At 39.7% G+C, this 17,252-nt stretch overlaps 1 pseudogene; it reads right to left on the reverse strand.

Moving 5' to 3' along the window:
- Positions 1-8,944: 8,944 nt before the first annotated feature.
- Positions 8,945-9,119, reverse strand: LOC142054086 (U2 spliceosomal RNA; annotated as a pseudogene).
- Between the last annotated feature and the right edge of the window lie 8,133 nt (positions 9,120-17,252).

Here is a 17,252-nt window from a genome sequence, read left to right on the forward strand (position 1 = left end):
GCACAGAGGATATATTAAAATAGAAGAGGAGGGAAAAAAAAAACCCAAAAAAACACAAATCAGAAAATCAATGCTGTTACATTAAGGTTTTTACTAGGTTTCTTTCAGCTACGTTTGCTTTCATGTTCTTGACCAAAGAGCTCTCGGGTAAGGAAATGTTCATAAGTTGCTTCCTGAACAAGTCTTCTCAATTACTTTGCTGCCTCTGCAGTTCAAACACTTACAGAATTCTTTCTAAGGGCAGCAGCAGCAGCATTAGCAGAGCAACTGGGGTGGTCTTGTTACTTTAAACCTCTTTGAAAATTCACAGCCTGCAATCATCTCACATGCCAGTGTCCACTCTGGCTTGGAGGCAGAGGAAAAAAAAAACTGTGGAGAGGCCCATTAAATAAACCCTGTTTTCATAACAGTAAAATCCCTAATAGTTTTGATTCACTGAAGCAATGCTCCCAAAGCACTCCCTTTGTTTTCAATCACTTTTATGTAACAGTCTCAAACTAAAAAGCCAGACCAGAATACCTGTCTGTGTGTGTACACACATATAAATTACCTCAACGGACAGATTTTTTTTAGGACTTCTTGTCAGCATGGAATAATTTTCTTATTTTTTTATGTTTCAAGAAAATCTATTTGTCTCCAAAAATAGATTTGAATCTATTTGCTCCTCCACATTAATAGCACTCCTTTGTTAGCATTTCTATATTACTGTGAAGACATGCATCACTTAATGAAAAACACAGACAGAAAGGGCCTTGGAATTGTGTTGCTGCAGATCCATTATCAGCCAGACACTCTTTCTGTCTTTATTCCAGTTGAGAGGGGGAAAAATATGGTCTCGTTCCTCTTCACTGGAAACTCCAAAGATATTTTTTATATATAAAAAAAGGAAGTTTAGGGCCAAAAGGAAAATTATTTAAAATGGATAAGCACTGAACACAATGCATTCCATTCAGCTTCTGTTCTCATGCTTACCAATCTCCAGATGAAACATTAAACACTTAACCCACAAGATGCAAAGGGATTTTGAAAGACCCCTCTTCAGGGATGGAAATAATTATCTCCCAAGCTTTAGGTTCCAAGGGCTTAGAAGTGGGACTGTACAAAGAACTAATTAAATTAGAAATGGCACCAGAGCATGGTCTCCTGAAAAGGTGAATTTGTGGGCTGCATTGCATTGCTGGGAAAGAACATGCACTGCTTGGGCAAAAATAAAAGAGCATGCCTGAAAGTGATAGATTCGTGTTCTCAGCCCTCAAAACCACCAGTCTTGGAAATGTGCTTGCTGGAGCCATAGACGAAAAATGCTAGTATGAGAAAGCCTAATTTTATGGGGTCAGGTAATCCTGAAGGAATACAGAGGAAACCCCAGGAGACAGCCCTCCCCAAAAGGTTACACAAAGCAGCTGCATGACAGGGGATCTAGAAAACCTTGCTTTGCTGGCTTACGCCTAGCTCCTCTGAATCTCTCTTTCCCACTCTCCAGGGTCCCATCTGGTAGATTAGCACTAATGAGACGTTCAAATAGTGGGGAAAACATTGTTACAAAATTTAAAAGCACATTTTAAATGTAGGGAAAAGGAAAAAAAAAAAGGAAAAATATAGATGTTCAACGGAATGCTTTTTACACCCTCTTTCAACACCAGATAGTACTCAGTAAAAATTATGATGTAAAAGACCAGCAACAGTTTCTTTTTTACCCTTATATGCATGCAATGTATGCGCTTTACTGCAGCACCTATGTAATGAAGTAACAAGTGAATAAATTTAATTCTATTTCACAAAATGGGCCAGATCCTTAGTTGAGACACCAGAGGATCATTTCCACAGGGTTCAGTAACTGTCCTCTATTTCTGCCATGTTCTTCAGATTCACTGCTTTTGTTAAGCTTGACAGGCAGGAGGAAAGGAGCTTCCGCTTCTCTTATCAGCACAATTAATCACCACGCTGCTTAAGTCAATGAAAGCTAACTAAAAACGGGTCAGGAACTGTTGGCCATAAACTCACTAAAGATCAGTCAGCTGTCCTTAGTAAATATCTAACAGGAGGAAGCAGGGATGGAAATGGAAATTGGAAAGGGACTCGAGACTCCTGTGGACTTCTGTGATAAATCACAGAGGTGCATGGCTTAACCAACTTTTCATAGAAAGTGTTCTGACATTTGTGTACAGTTAGACTTCTGACTATAATCTCTGTCAATATTTACAGCATTTAAGTAGAAAGCAATGCCAAATTTGCTCAAAAATTCTGGTGGAAAACACATTGCAGATCACTACACATCTATGCAGTGAACTATATGTTCATGTGATACTTATGCAAGGTTCCTGGTTAAAAATAGAGTAAAAAGAAAGACCACATTTGTGCTGGAGACAAAAGAATTTCAAGTATGAATCTGGATGGAGCTAGAGGTTAGAAGAAAAGGAGTGTCAGCATCAATCAATTTACTTTCCAGTTAGGTGAAGTCCCAAAGTCAAATTTAACTAGAAGTCAATAAATTTCACTTCCATCGAAACAGTACGGGCCACAGCAGTTGTGTAAAATCACACACTGAGCAAACAACCATAACAGATGCAAATAGCAATTTGCTGTCAGCTGGAGAGTAGCCAGCCATGACTTCCAGCCTAAAACATGAACAACAATTTTAGCTTCAAGGTTTCACAGAAAGGCATAGTGTAGCAGGAAAAGCAACTAATACGAACAGGGAGCTAAAGTTATACAGTCTTGTATAGCCTTTTGCAGTGAGGCTCCATTTTTTTCTCTACAGCAGAACTTTGCCATGGATTGAATGGGAACAACACTATTGAAATAAATGGCGCTCACCACAGGAACGTGATTTATTCTCTGTACTGTACCACAAAAGGCCACTGTCTGAAGACAAACCGGTGTCTGTTGTTCATCTGTATGCACCTGCTTTCTGACCAATTTACAGTGAATGACGTTTACACAGTTATTTACCTTACTATCAAAACAGACTTCCAGAATCTCAAGGGTCATCAAAAGTTTGCAGGAAGTGAGTAAGTAAAATTGTTTGACTGAACCAGACTGCCAGCTCTCCACCCAGTCAAGGTCAAATAGCTGTGGGGTTGTGTGTGGTGCAGTACTTGTGTCTTCTTCTCATCTCTGCTTTGGTGAAAATGTTTTTCTTTGTTGGGAAAAAACCCCACAAACAACGTATCCCGTCCCTATTACCTGTTATGATGTTTAACAAAATAAATAAATACAGGTAGGTACAAAGGACGGGTGCAAGATCCTGGACACGTAACAAGATTTGGACAAGGTACCACTAATAGTTCATGATGAGACGAAATTATAACTCTGACCTTTTAGCTGAAACAAAAGGCAAAAGAATTGTCAGGGCAGCACAACCACTGACTCCTCTGAAAATGAGAAGCACTGATTATTATCCTAGCCTAGGGGGAAAACTGCAATTCAAAAATTGCTTGTTCTTGTCACAGTATATCTTGAATGCTTTTAATGAAAGTTTCTCTCCTTCATGAAGTATTTCTTGCTAAAAAACAGGACGGCACATTAATACAGGGCTTTAGATATCCTTAAAGTCAGGTTTAATTGGGGCAATTCCCTCCAGTGAATCGAAAGATGACATTCGTCTTCACTGCCTGGTTGGAATGCTAAACTGAAAGCAGGGCTGAAATGTCAAGGTAAAATAATGCTAATAATTATTCTGAATGTTACATTCCCCTTGACCTTGGAATTTAAGAGGCTGAGATGAAGGCCTTTTGTCGAAAGTCAGGAAGTCATCTGGAGACTTAATTGACATTTATGATTAATACAATCTGGCGACATTAGGGGAGGAGATACAAAATTTGCTATTAGTTTCCAGCACAAGGGTAATTTCATCTTTTATTGTTGTGGGATCTACAGATAAAGAGTACAAAACAACACATCACCTATAATATTGCTGTTAATGTTTTTAGGTAAGAACATGAACAAGCTTAATGTAATAACCATAACCTCTATAAAATAAAATTCATACCACTGCCACAAAAAAGATTCTCCATTTCATACAAGTAATGATTTCTTGTAAGGCACAAAAAATAGGGCACAAAGCCCTCAATCCAATTGCTTCATATTATGTCTGTTATCACAGATTTTCCACTTCACCTGCAACTTAACACTAGAATGATAACTCTGTGGGGTGAAGATTTTATATATTAGTGTCCTGAAGTGACTCTTACAGCCTTTATTTGCACCTCACATATGACTGAAAATGCCTTCCCCACTGATGGCAAATGCAAGGCAGAGAAAGCCTTAAGTCTTTTATGGTCAATGTCAGAGGAGACTCAGTACCCTCCACTTCCATAAAAAACAGTGGAAGTGGACAGTGTTCCTTTGTACTCCTCTTTTGATCTGATCATACGCCAGGCAAATGAAGTGCTGCAATTGTGGACAAAAGGAAGAATGAAGGCAAGTATTTGTTAACATCTTTGTCGTCATGTGTGGAGTTAATCCTTGCCACAAGTCTGGTTTCCTAAGGTCTCAAGGAAGAGACGATTTACTGACACCCCAGGCTTGACAAGTTATTCTTTCTAAAATGTCTTGTGAAATTTGGCCATTTGAGGTTAATACACATAGGTACATTTGAGGATATAACCCTATTGAAGATGCTGGCAAAAAAGGGTCTCAGAAGAACATGTCCTAACAATGACATGTGAAAGCATGTCTCATTCTCTGTCCTGATTCAATGGTAGACCTTAACTGTTAGGGTTGGAAACAAAATCAGAGAGGGAAAGTAAGGCAACGCAGGTATTCATAGGGAAAACGTAATTTTCTCAAGTTAATTTGGTACTAAAATAATTTGGAGCAGTGAAGATGCTTCACTTAGGAGCCTGCCCACTAGGCATGTAAAAACCAAAACATTTTCTCCAGCTATGTTTTTAATTTTGGTCCATACAAATCTTAAATAGGTATTTGCATAATGAACTCCTACAGCTCATAAAGCCCATTATAGACTATAGAATAAATGGCAGAACTTTTAAAGATGGTCCAAATAACGACTTCAGTCCCTAAATGGAGTGTTTATAGGCTTTAGCTTATTAAATGCTCCCTGTGAGTGTCCTAAGCCACATCTGAAAAATCCCATTAAATATTTTTATTAAAAGGAGTTTGTAATTATTCCAGCATATTGAGGACTTTTCCATCTGATGTATCCTCTCTGCGTTAGACATATTTATGAACTTCTTTTGTGAAATGCTTTTCTCTTTCAAAATTTATTATTCAACTTGTGAATTTTCTGTTAAATGGAAACAAGATGAGACCACAGAAATGGTAAGTGCACTTCAATTTGTGAAAAATGAATTCATATTTTCACTTATGAATTCAGTAAATATTGTACAGACGTTCCAAAAAGAATGGTAATACATTGCCTAAATAAAGCAGGCCAGATTTTTTAAAATGAGGGAAAACATAGAGTGCTACATGACTGTTCAGTTTTAATATTCAGTTACTGTTACACATATGTACATGAAGCAGCTATCTGCAGCAGACACTAAGCCAGTCGTCTGTATATCTATATCCTATTTACATAAGAAATATAGTAAATGCCCATTTATTCTTTAGGAATATTTTCATGGTTTTCTACATTCTTTTCTTAAAAAATCCTGCATTAATTCAGCATGTAACCGGATAAGTATTTTAGTATATACAGGCCAGAGTTCATAATTTAGAACTTGCGTTGAAATACCACTGCTATCAGGATTTCTCCAACAGAGGACTGATCTTTCCAAGGACAGGCACTTCTCCAGTCACGGAGCCACTCAAGAATTCAGCATAAGCTGTAGCACTACCATGTGCTCCCCCTTCCGGCACTGGCAGCCTGAGGGTTTGGAGTACAGAAGAGGCCAACTGCACCTTTACACTTTATTCTCCAAGAAACTGATTGAGGTCACAGGAGGATGAAAGGATGAGATTAACTGGAGCTGCCCAGAATGTGCTGCAAAAGTCATTAAGCATAGAAAAGAAGTTGGCTGGCAAAACACATGAAATCCTGAGTGAGGGAAACGGTCCACCTGGCTCAGTCTGTTGGACATGAAAGACTCCTGGAAGCTGCTGCCAGACCGTTTGCCAGCCTCTCTCCATTGGAAAATGGCCAAAGCAAGGCTTTACAAGAGATGGCTCTGCCCATAAGATACTAAAAGCAACAGGCCTGTGCATTTTTTCCCTGGGACAGTTCCTGCAGCAGCAGCGACCACCACTGGGAAGGGAGCATTGATCTCTTCTCCAGCCAGGTAGCATTTTGAACACTTGTGTGCTATGAGCAGCCAGCAGAACACAGCTTGGAAACACTTGGGAGTTTCAACCAAGACTAAAAGGCAGACATCTGAGTCAACAACCGGTGCACTAGATCAGAAACTCTCTCAGGAGCTGAGCGGAAAGCTGGGTGAGGAAGGAAGTGCAGGTTTAGTGACAAGGGCTCAGCCAAGGCTCCCAAGCCTGCCTTCCTCAATTACTGCCAGAAGCAGTGACTAACGATCCCCATCATCTCTCTTTCAGATGTTTTGCATACTCACACCCGGGCATCTTACATGTAAATAGTTGCAATGCCGAGAGAGCAGTATCATGGCTACAGACTTTTACCAAGCATTTGCAAGTATATTTTGACACAGAGCGAACATGGGCTTAATCTGTGTTTTTATTTAAAAAAAAAAAAAGTTAGTGAAGAGATGTGACTGTGACAGTTTGCAGGGATGGGAGAGATAGATGGCAGTATGAGATTAAGGTCCCCTTATTCATGTGGGGCAAATATATTGGCTGGGACCAGTTTTGAGGGGGTGAGGTTATGTGACAGAAGAGCGTGAAGGACACCTCCTCCTGAACATGTAATAAAGGCAGGAGCCCCTGGGCCAGTCACGCCACGTGGTATCTGTGGCTGCTGCCATCTATGGATGCTATGGGTACATTTGTCCACTGCTGGTTGCAGTAATTCAAGAAATTAAAAGTGAGGACTCCAGGCTCAAATTTACAAAGGTAGATGTTTCAACAACTCCCTAAGTAATTTCTTCACAGGGCTCAAAGCAGAGGCAGGAGGAGGGGGAACAAAAACCATTGATACAGCACTTCAGAGCACAGCAAAAACTGGGTATCACCTCCTCCACAGATGATGACTTCTCCACAGCAGTAATATTTATGGATTTAGCTGAGTTCCTTTGGTTGGGGGACAATCTAGATAAAGGGGGAAGTATAACAACATTCACTCTGCTGAGACATATTTAAGCACTAACTTTACTACTGAAGGGATCATTCAGAAATTTCTTTCATTGATGAATCTTACTGAGTGTCCAAATAGCACACTAGTCCTCACTGATGTAAGAAGCTAATTAACTTGTTTCATGGAGGCTAAAAACACCTCGTATCCTCAGCAAAAGAACATTAAGCAAGTCAGTGAGACACCCTATGCAAGTAGAGCTTGCATATTCTGCTCACAATCCTGTGCTCTAATAGATACAGGATGTTTCTACAGCCAGGAACACACCCTTTGGGACCCATGGTTAAACATCTGCAAATTCAATACTGAGACCAGTCTGAAGATTAGTTAGGAGACACTAGTGTTGAAAAGTACCTGCAGCTAGTCAGCCACATCTTGCTTTAACACCTGTGGCTAAAAGAGAAAATAGCATTTATACACAAAAAGTGAGGATTACAGAAATGGAAGTTTCTTCAGCGCAACCAGTGCCAGAACATGCAGACAAGGAAAAACCCCAAAATATCATTTAATAAAAAATATCAATGCCAACAAAGGTATTACACTCTAAAGAAATGTAGGCTTGGGTTTCTGAGATATTCTGCATGCTTCTACGAGTTCCCTAAACCACTTCTATCCTGGAGGCAAAACCTGAAACCATTAAAAATATATGAGAACGAAAACAATGCCTGGAGGGCTTCCCAAACAGCCATGCCCTCCATAGCATCCTTATTGCATCTCCTCAACTGACAAAACTGCAATCTTCACCAGTTCTCCTGGGAACTTCCAAGTTCTTCTCTGCTTAGGCTCTGGCATGGGTTACAATGCCCTCGATGTCAACAGGGCTTACCCATGTGGGTCTGACAGGGTTCAGCACTTCTGTTTCTTTCCTCTGTTCTTCTAACAAAGAGGAAGTATCACAGTATTGTCCGTCTGAATTGTAAGAACAGGACATAACTTCAAAGAAAAAGAGGTTTAGAGCTATAAATGGTCTCTCTACACAAGTCTTCCACCTATTCCCTATGAAAAGGGTTCAGGAGGTTCAGGCTTCTCAGGCCTTTCAGTAAGGTTTTTACATGAGGCAATAGCATCTTAGCAACTCCTTTGCCCCGATCTGAAAGACATTTTAAATTCTTTATAGTCCTTCTGCTTTCCAGTAAAAACAAAACAAGCTGTTTCACTTCATTGCAGCCTGACAGTTAATAGCTCCTGTATTGTCTCTTAATCACACTGAGATGTCTGTTGAAGGATGTATCATTGTTTTAACTTCCTGCTAGCTTTTTTCTTACACAGCCTGCCATTAAACTAAATTAACTGCATTCGTATTGTAACCATAATTTACAACTTTTTAAAGAGACATGACACAGATCTTTAAAATCATAAGTGGCCCACAAAGAAGGTGAATGAAAGAAGGGTTATTCTGTGTCTTTCAAAAAAAGAACTAGGGGAGCATCAATGGAAAAGGCAGATCAGACTTTCAAAGCCAAGAGAAGGGGATGCTTCTTCACACAGTGTGCCAAGATGGTTGCTGCACTCTCCTTGCTGCAGAACACTAAAATTTACCTGGCTCAGAAAAATCAGGAAAATTAATGGAAAAGAATTTACACAGACACCCGCTTTGGCTCAGAAAGTCCTTGAACCACAAGTCACTGTAGGCTGGGAAAATATTGTCTGAAGTATTGCTGCATACGTGCCTTCCTTACACACTTCCCTCTCAGCACTCACTAGTGCTTACCCCTCCTGTCACCCAGTCCTATTCCTGGGGGGACTCCATTGCCAGGTCACAGCACAGAGCAAGCTCCAAGTCCACCTCCCACTTCTCAGACTCATTTAACATTGTGTCCTCATATTGAAGATATCTGTGGCATAAAATTGGCAAGAACGGATACTACACTTGATTTTAGCTAAAAGGCCTAGAAGGGACGTGCAGACAAGACAGCAAGTTAGTGTACGCCGGCATGGCAGCTCCTGCGGTCTCATTATGGTGCTATTCCATGCCCTGTCTATGTCTCCATGGAGAAAAGCATGGACTTCACAACACAAACAAGCCACCATTCTGTAGTAACATCATTACCAGCGTGAGGTATGAATAAGCGGAAGAAATATGTGCCTTCATTTTTTTCCCCCACAATTAAAAATGTGTAAGATCGTATTTTATCTTTTGATAATGCCTTTCTTGATTTGCTAAATTTTGTTTCCATCCTAACTACGAATCCATTTTGCTTCTTTTCCTTATTTTGCCTTAGTTCTACAACATCGCAACGCACCCTCCCATTCCCTCAGCGAATCTCTCTTGATTGTTATAAGCACAACTCTTCCAGAGCATCTTCAATCTTAGACTTTCCTGAGATCAAAATATGAATGTATTGGGCCCTGTGACATCTGTTTTTATAACTAAGAAGTTTTAATCAGAGAAAAATAAGTGCCTCATCCAAAGCCTGTGATATTTGTGGAGGAAAAGAAAAGCAGGCCTTAAACTGCTTGTCCTATGCTCTATCTATAACATATTTCTGCATCCTTCAAACTGGATCCCACACTAAAATCCTTCTGTTACTTTTAGTCTGAAGGCAGTTTCCTTCATCCCCTTTCCTTACTCAGCGATGGCAAATCCAGCCATTCTAGGTTCCTGAACAAAGTGAGGAGGCTCAACCAACATAGCACATAATTTTTGCAAAAATGATTAAAAATACCCTCTGAGTAACTGTTTGGTGAAATAGCACACATATCCTTACACCATGGGTCAAAGCAATAAAATTAGTTCATTTATAGACTCACAAATGCTGAAACAAATGGTCAGCAAAGAAGGGATGCAAGAGAGATCTGAGGTGTCTTTTATATACACCAATGACATTGCGAGCCAGTTTGCTGAACCTGCAACCTCCATACACTGTAATCCATCTTTTGGAAATTATATCATTCAGCTCCATGCCCTGCAAAACCTGTGATGTAAAAAAGTCCCCAGAATACTAATTCACTTCATCTTTTTTCGTACCAGACAGTACACACAGCACCAACTTTATACCGGGTTTGGCAGTAAACCTCCCCTTGACATTCCTTTTCTGAGATTCTTCTCTACCAGACTGAGTAGGAATGATCTGAAGATGGTGGCTACCTTTAGATAAATCTTGATAGGTACCAGATACCTCCAGTCACTGTGCGATTTTCATTAAATGAGAAAAGACAAACACCCTATTTGAAAGAAAACTAATAACTTTTGAGAAAAAGGGAAGAGCTTGATGAAATGATACCATACTATAAGCTTTTGTTGTGGGCAAACAGAATCCTATAGTTCAAAGTAATTATCTCATCAAGTTCCACCTCATTAGGGTTTAAACCAGACATCATAGTGAACAGTGGACTAATAATCAACCAATGAGAACTCGGTCTTAGTCCAGCTTGCTATCTTTTTTTCTAATATATTTGTTGGTTTCAGCTCATCACCCCCAACTTCACCGGACAAGATGACACACCTCTTCATTTTCTATTCATCATAAGCCTATGGGTGAATTAGTAAATTAGATTAAATTTCCTTTCCCAGTGCCAGAGGGGCACTGGGAAATTTGCATGAACTCCCTTCCCAGGACAGAGCGCATGGAGAAAAGGGAGAAGCAGGAATTGTCGGAGCAAGTTCAGTTTTGCCCTCTGGACCTTCTGCATTTTTGTGGAGGAGGGCAGAATGTATCAACACACCCTCTCTTCCAGTCCAAAAAGATAGTGCTATGATAATAAGTGGGAGATCACTTCATAAATTAAAGGTGGCTACACAATATTTTGGGACATTAAGTACTATCTACAGCAGGACAACTCTGTTGTAGATGGGAAATGGCAGAGTAGAGATTATGGCGTCATTAGTCACACTATCACTCAGAGGATTAGATTTTAATACTCTCTTTTCCTTACTATCCTTCTCCCCACTGTGATTTTTTTTTTACCCCTGCACCTGTCCTCTAGATATTAGATAACCTGAACATGAAAGAGAAAAACCTTTTTGACAGCAAAGCTGAAATCCTCCTGTTTTGTCATGCATTCAAATGGGAATCAGACTGACTGAATCCTGACCTACTTATCAGACTGAAACTCCTGCTGGGAAGTATCAATAAAAAGGCCCACTGGGAGGTCATTCAGACTGGTCATGGTTATTATGGGAAATGTGAAAGAGAGGGTAGCTATCCTAAGAAAAATTCATTTACATATAGTCTTACTTCCTAAGTATTTACTTATCCAAAGTGTGATAACTCTTCATTGCAGTCTTCCTTTAAAATAAGCTTCCAGGTCAACTTCCAGTGACAATAAATAAGTCTGCTTCCTTAATCAGACTAGAGCACTTAATGGACCACTTAACAGAAATTGTTTCTCTGAGAGTGGCCAGGGGTCTTCACTGGCAGTAAACACAAAACAGTTGAAGGTCTGCACAGTATCCTGTCATGTTTACCATACACCTCAGAGAAAGAAAAGTGATTACAGGCTTTTTTAAAAATTATCTTTAGCCCATGTAAGGTAAAGTAAAATAATCTCAATGGAGCTTTCACTAAAAACTTTTTGAAGAAAAAGATAAAAACCTCGCAGCTTCAATCCAGCACAGGTGCAAAGGGTAGCAAAGCAGGCAGCTCCACACTTGCCCCTCAGCACGCATGTTTCTGCCCAGCCTTTTCCCATAGTAGGCACAGGGAAGGAGTTTTCAACTTCCCTGCAAAGGGCTGAGTGCCTGCCCTGTTTCTGCCTTTTTAAAATGAGCCCCAACTGAGAAGTCTCTGTCCTACATTAAATTTTTGGCAATTTCTTCAGGGTGAGGCAAGTTGTTTCTCTCTGCAGGCCTCTAATCCCTCCCTGTGCTGACTTAATATGAAGTATAAACACTTCACCAGAGAGGCCCATGATGAGTTTCATGTGAAGGTCATGCTACCTTCTGCCATCCTTTCCCTCTCCCTGTTTTCCTGTGAGTCTATGTACCCTTGTAAATCTGAGGTCATCTCTGTGGTGGTGCCAACTATTATTACAAATGCAAACCATTTAGAATGTGTGTCTGCACTCACACACCTATGTATTTTATATATATATATATATGTGTATATTCTGAAAACAAAACATAAATTAAACCTACAGTCTCTTCATTTTAACAAAGAGCCAGATTCAGGCAGTTGAACACACTGAGGGATCAAAAGAAAAAAAAAAAAGAAAGGAATAAATCTCTCTCCACTTTTGAAATCTAGCCCAAGGGCAGCAATCACTGAGTTAAATTCTCTGGTCCGTGTTATGTAGAAGGTCAAACTACATGGCTGTAATAGTCCCTCTTGGCCTTAAATACTATGAAAAAATATGGCACAGCTTTGCCTTTGCAGCAGATAGTAGGACATTTGCTTTACCCCTCATGTTGGGAACCTGTGCCTGAAATCTGTCAGAGCAATAGATATTTTTATTAGTAATTTCAGATTAAAAATATTAAGCACAGCAGGCAAGAAATTCACAGAACCATTCAGTGTTGTTTTTAAAGCCCTTGTCTATGATCTCATCGTTGCCACTAAAGCTCATGCTGTTTCCATGGCGTTTCTGATTAATCAGTGACCCAGCTCCCAAACCATTTAATTTTTTATTAATATAAATTGAAATGTATTTGTGATTTACACCCTTTTCACCCATTTACCATAACTAGAGCTTATTTAGAAGAAGCATCCTTCAGTTTATTAGCTTAGGGTACTGCACATGCCTCTAAGGCACAACACAGCTTCCATAGCAGGAAGCCTGTTCTTCATAGAACACAGGTAATGTCCTACACACCCCAGCATCTCCGTGTCTCACGGTACATGCCTTCTGTCAGTAAAACACACTTAGCTGAAAATGTCCCAACAGTATCTAGTGATATTTATTTTACCTTATAATTAAAATGGTTATTTTATATTCTGTTCACAGGGCTGTGAAATCTAGAAAAAAGGAAGGTTTTGAGAGAAAATCCAAATCCAGTGTATTTTCTTCCAGCAGGGCTCTGGTGACATGAAACAGCACTGCTGGCTTGTGATTTGGCAATATGATTTCTTGATTTTGAGTGATTTTAAATACACGTTACGTGAAGATTTATCAGCATTTTATCACAGGTTTATGATTTTGCACCTAATTTTAAACATCTTCCTCTACTCCGCTCTGCCCCAAAGGCATGAACATACCACATAAAGGTAGAACTAGTCAAATAGCAAGAGAAAATACCACAAGACCATATATAAACCACAAATATAGAAGATTTTTGTGCTTGGGGGAAAGGGGAAGAAGAGGAAGTGATAAGACCTGCACAGGGGCCAATATTTAGTTTAAAATATTTCTGCCTTTCCTTCGGATTTTTAGAAGTGGGAGACAATATCCAAAGCAGGTGGGCATGGGCTGTGTTATTTGAGCAACACCATTTAAATGCTACCACTCTTTCTAGTAATACGCTGCAGCACAAGGTAATGGAAGACATTCCAGTAGCATAGTACCATCTTGAAAGGGATGCTCAAACATATTTTTTTTGCCTGGATGTAGGAAGTTAACGTATGAGTGGCTATTAACATATTCACTCTCAGGTCAAAATTCTTTCAGGCAGAGGATACACCGCTTTGAGCATCTAATAATGACACCTTTGCATGAGCTTTATTTTTTCCCGTTATATGTATATTGTCTCCTCACTGTTCCTTGTGAAACAAAGCTGATGATCAGGGGAGATCTTGAAGTGATTTAACACTTCATCCAGCAGTATTGCCAACTCCTGGCATTCAAATATCATGAGTCAGTCTCTCTAAAATCATAAGATTTTATTAAATGTAAAAGGTAATTACGTTGTGGTTTAGTGTTTTTTTTTTTTTTTGTTAATTCACTTTAAAAGAAAGGAAAGAACCCTTATGTAGACACTTCAGCAGTGTTTCCAAGTATTTCTTGGCAACCATAAGGCAAAGAAATGTGTTTCAAGAAAATGTAAGCTAAGATCCTCATACATTTAGGTGATAGGTACTGGGACTTGAAAAAGATTCTGAAGCCATCCAAGCTTGCAAGGAAACATGATGTAGTTACAGAAGGGAATAACGACAAAACTGAGCTCTTCCAACAAGCCTCACCCAGCAAAGAATTCAACTTTTTCTATTATCCCAGCTAAGCAAACCCCCAGACTCATCCCAAAGGTTATGGCACTGCTGGCCCCGTACAAACACCCATAGTGCTGAGATTCAAGGAAATGGACATGTCCCTGATTTGCTGTTTAGAAAGCTCCCTCACCCTGTTAAAACAAATTTTGTAAAAATTTCTGGGAATTAGGGGTATAACTATAAGTGCCCAAAACCTAAACCCAACAGAACTGCAGTGGCACTGCCAGCCCAAGCCTCCCTGACCACCATGAAGTACTCCAATCTTTTTATTGAGCAAAATGATCAGAGTTCCAAACACAGGTATGCTAAAACAGTGACTTAGACTGAACAGAGCAAGTACAGAGCCTGTCGGTCTTGCAGCTTATGGGCCCCGATGGCCAAAGGAGAGGACAAGACAGTACATTAAAAATGACTGCTAGGCTAATCAATGACGCTTCTAAACTGCTTATGGAGGATGCCATAGCAGCCTTCCCAAATGGAAAGCGTGGCACATCAGTGCACAGAGAGCATATATATATATTGGGTTTTTTTAAAGACTTACTGAATTTTCTAAAGAGCTCTTGCTGAAATACTGCATTTTTTACTACTTCGATTTATTTTAACAAAGATTCAGTAGTTGAAAAGACAGGAATAAAAAAAAAAAAAATTAACTCCTAACAGATAGGAGCAACTATAGACTACAGTTTTGGGTTTTTTTATTGTAGCGAATTGATAGGTTACTTTACTGTGAGCCTGACTGACTTACAGGTCAGCGAACAGGCTGTTCTCAGGCTGATACTGCTTTTTTGTTTGTTTGTTTTAGAGAACTGCACGGTGCAGGCAAGACTTCACCCATCACAGATTTGTTCCCCAGTCCACCAGCAGTAACTGGTTGTTGGTGCAGAGTTTTTCAACATCTCTGGCAGACGCTGTGCCTGTGAGCAGGACTTGCTAGTTCTCCTGGGCATGAGGAGGGAGAGCGTGCAAATTAATTTTGAAGACTCTAATATAATCAGCCTGTTAAGAATAATATTTTATTTCTCTTGGAATTATTAGCTAAGGAAATAGGGGGGAATTAAGGCTACCCTTCCTTCTCAGGTAATGGAAGGATCTGGGTAACACCACGCTTAGACTCAGAGGAAAAAAATCATGGTCTACTCTGCTCTCTTGAGAAGACTACAACATCAAGTCACCTTTCTAACAACATGATGTCATATCTTTCGGATGTCAGAAGAACATGGAATCTCTGGAGGATCAAACATGTCTTAGCTAAGTCTACTGTCCGTGGACTTCTGTGCAAATATGACCAGGAATACAGCCATAACCACTTCCTCAGTGCTACACCACTGAAACAAACAGGTGAAAAACAGTGTTCTGTAGGAAACTCTTGCATTATCATCGTGAGGCCTCCATTTCACAAGGGAGCCAAATGAAATGCAGAGATGATGATCAGAAAGGCCATTATAGCATGGGGAAGTCATCCTCACAATGCCATTTGGTAAGTTTTACTGACTACAGTATAAGGAGGATTATTTAAAAAATATGAAAGTAAATCTTAAGGAAAAAAGGGAGGCAGGTTTTTTCACCATTATTTTCAGAAATCTGAAATTGAACCACAGACCGCTGTTTCAGGCCAGCTAACAGACTGGAGAGGTAGATTGTGAAAGCAGGAAATACTTAACCCAGTTTCACAGTTAGAGAAAGCCTCAGCTTTTGCTAACAAGAAAAGAAACATACATCAAATCTAGTGCCAGAGATGAGGAGAAAGAAATTAGAAGCACAAATCTTAAATACTCCAAGCCCAAATAATGACAAATCAAAAGGAAAAATATTTATTTTTAATGCTGTTTTTCTTGTGATTAGCTTAAGAAAGATACCATCATATCCAAGCAAGTTATTTTTCAGCACAGAGTATTGGCCACAATGTTGACTAAAAAATAAAGAGAATGGAACAAAGGTAAGTTTTTCATCAGATGGTATGTTGTGTTTCTTGTATATTCAAGACTGCATTTGTTTCCCAGATCAAAATGGGCATTTGGTCTCCACACTAACTGAATCCCTCATTTGTAAAGTGCAAAACAAACCTTGGTGAGGGCCAAATGGGCTCCTCCTGGCATCTACCTGAACACCGCCCAAAAGCCTCCGCTGCTGAATCCTTGTGTCCCCAGCGCAGTGATGCCCCACACATATGAGCACCACGTGTACGTGGCACTTGCCAGTGACAGGCTCTACAGTCACTTTAACATGGTAGTACATGAAGTGTTCCTGTTAGACATTATTGCTTGACGTCTTTCTATTTGATAGTTCAATTTGTCCTTGCTTTCAGAGTGTAAATGAAGGGCTTTGGCTGTATAAAGCCCAGCTTTTTTGCCAGGCCTGCTCCTGTTCCCCACGCCCTCTTCCTCCCTGTTTTTTGATATTTATAACTGCAACACTCATTTACAATTGCATAAATGTAAAGCAGGGTGTCCTTTCTGGGTTTTCACGCATCTGCCCACGTGAAATCACCACATTAGTAATTAACTCATTGTTTAAGTCGAAAAGCAGTGAGCAGAGATTGCTTCTGCAACCTTGTTACTTCAGAATTCCTTAAGACAGTGTAAAAGGATGCATACCAGTGAAACATGTTTTCCAGAAAAGGGAACTGTTTTCTTTGCATATTCCCTTGCAAGAGCTTTATCTCCTCCCCCATTTAGCAAATCTTAATATAGGATAAACATTTTGTCACTTACTGTTTTAACTTTCATTGAAATATTGCAGGGTGCTCACCTTGAGAATAAAGATTAATTTTTGTCAGATTAAAAAAAAACCCCAACCTTTATCTGTTTCATTTCTCAGAGGCTTTTTAAGATACTAAGAAGCTTAACTTTTTGCTGTCACATTTCTGCCCAGTATAGCTGCAAAGAACATACAGGCTCTGATTTCTAACTTGTTTATACATATTTAACAGAGAAAAAAACAGAAGAGTCAGA

Source organism: Phalacrocorax aristotelis, chromosome 2 (assembly GCF_949628215.1).
Source record: "Phalacrocorax aristotelis chromosome 2, bGulAri2.1, whole genome shotgun sequence".
Lineage (NCBI taxonomy): Eukaryota > Metazoa > Chordata > Aves > Suliformes > Phalacrocoracidae > Phalacrocorax > Phalacrocorax aristotelis.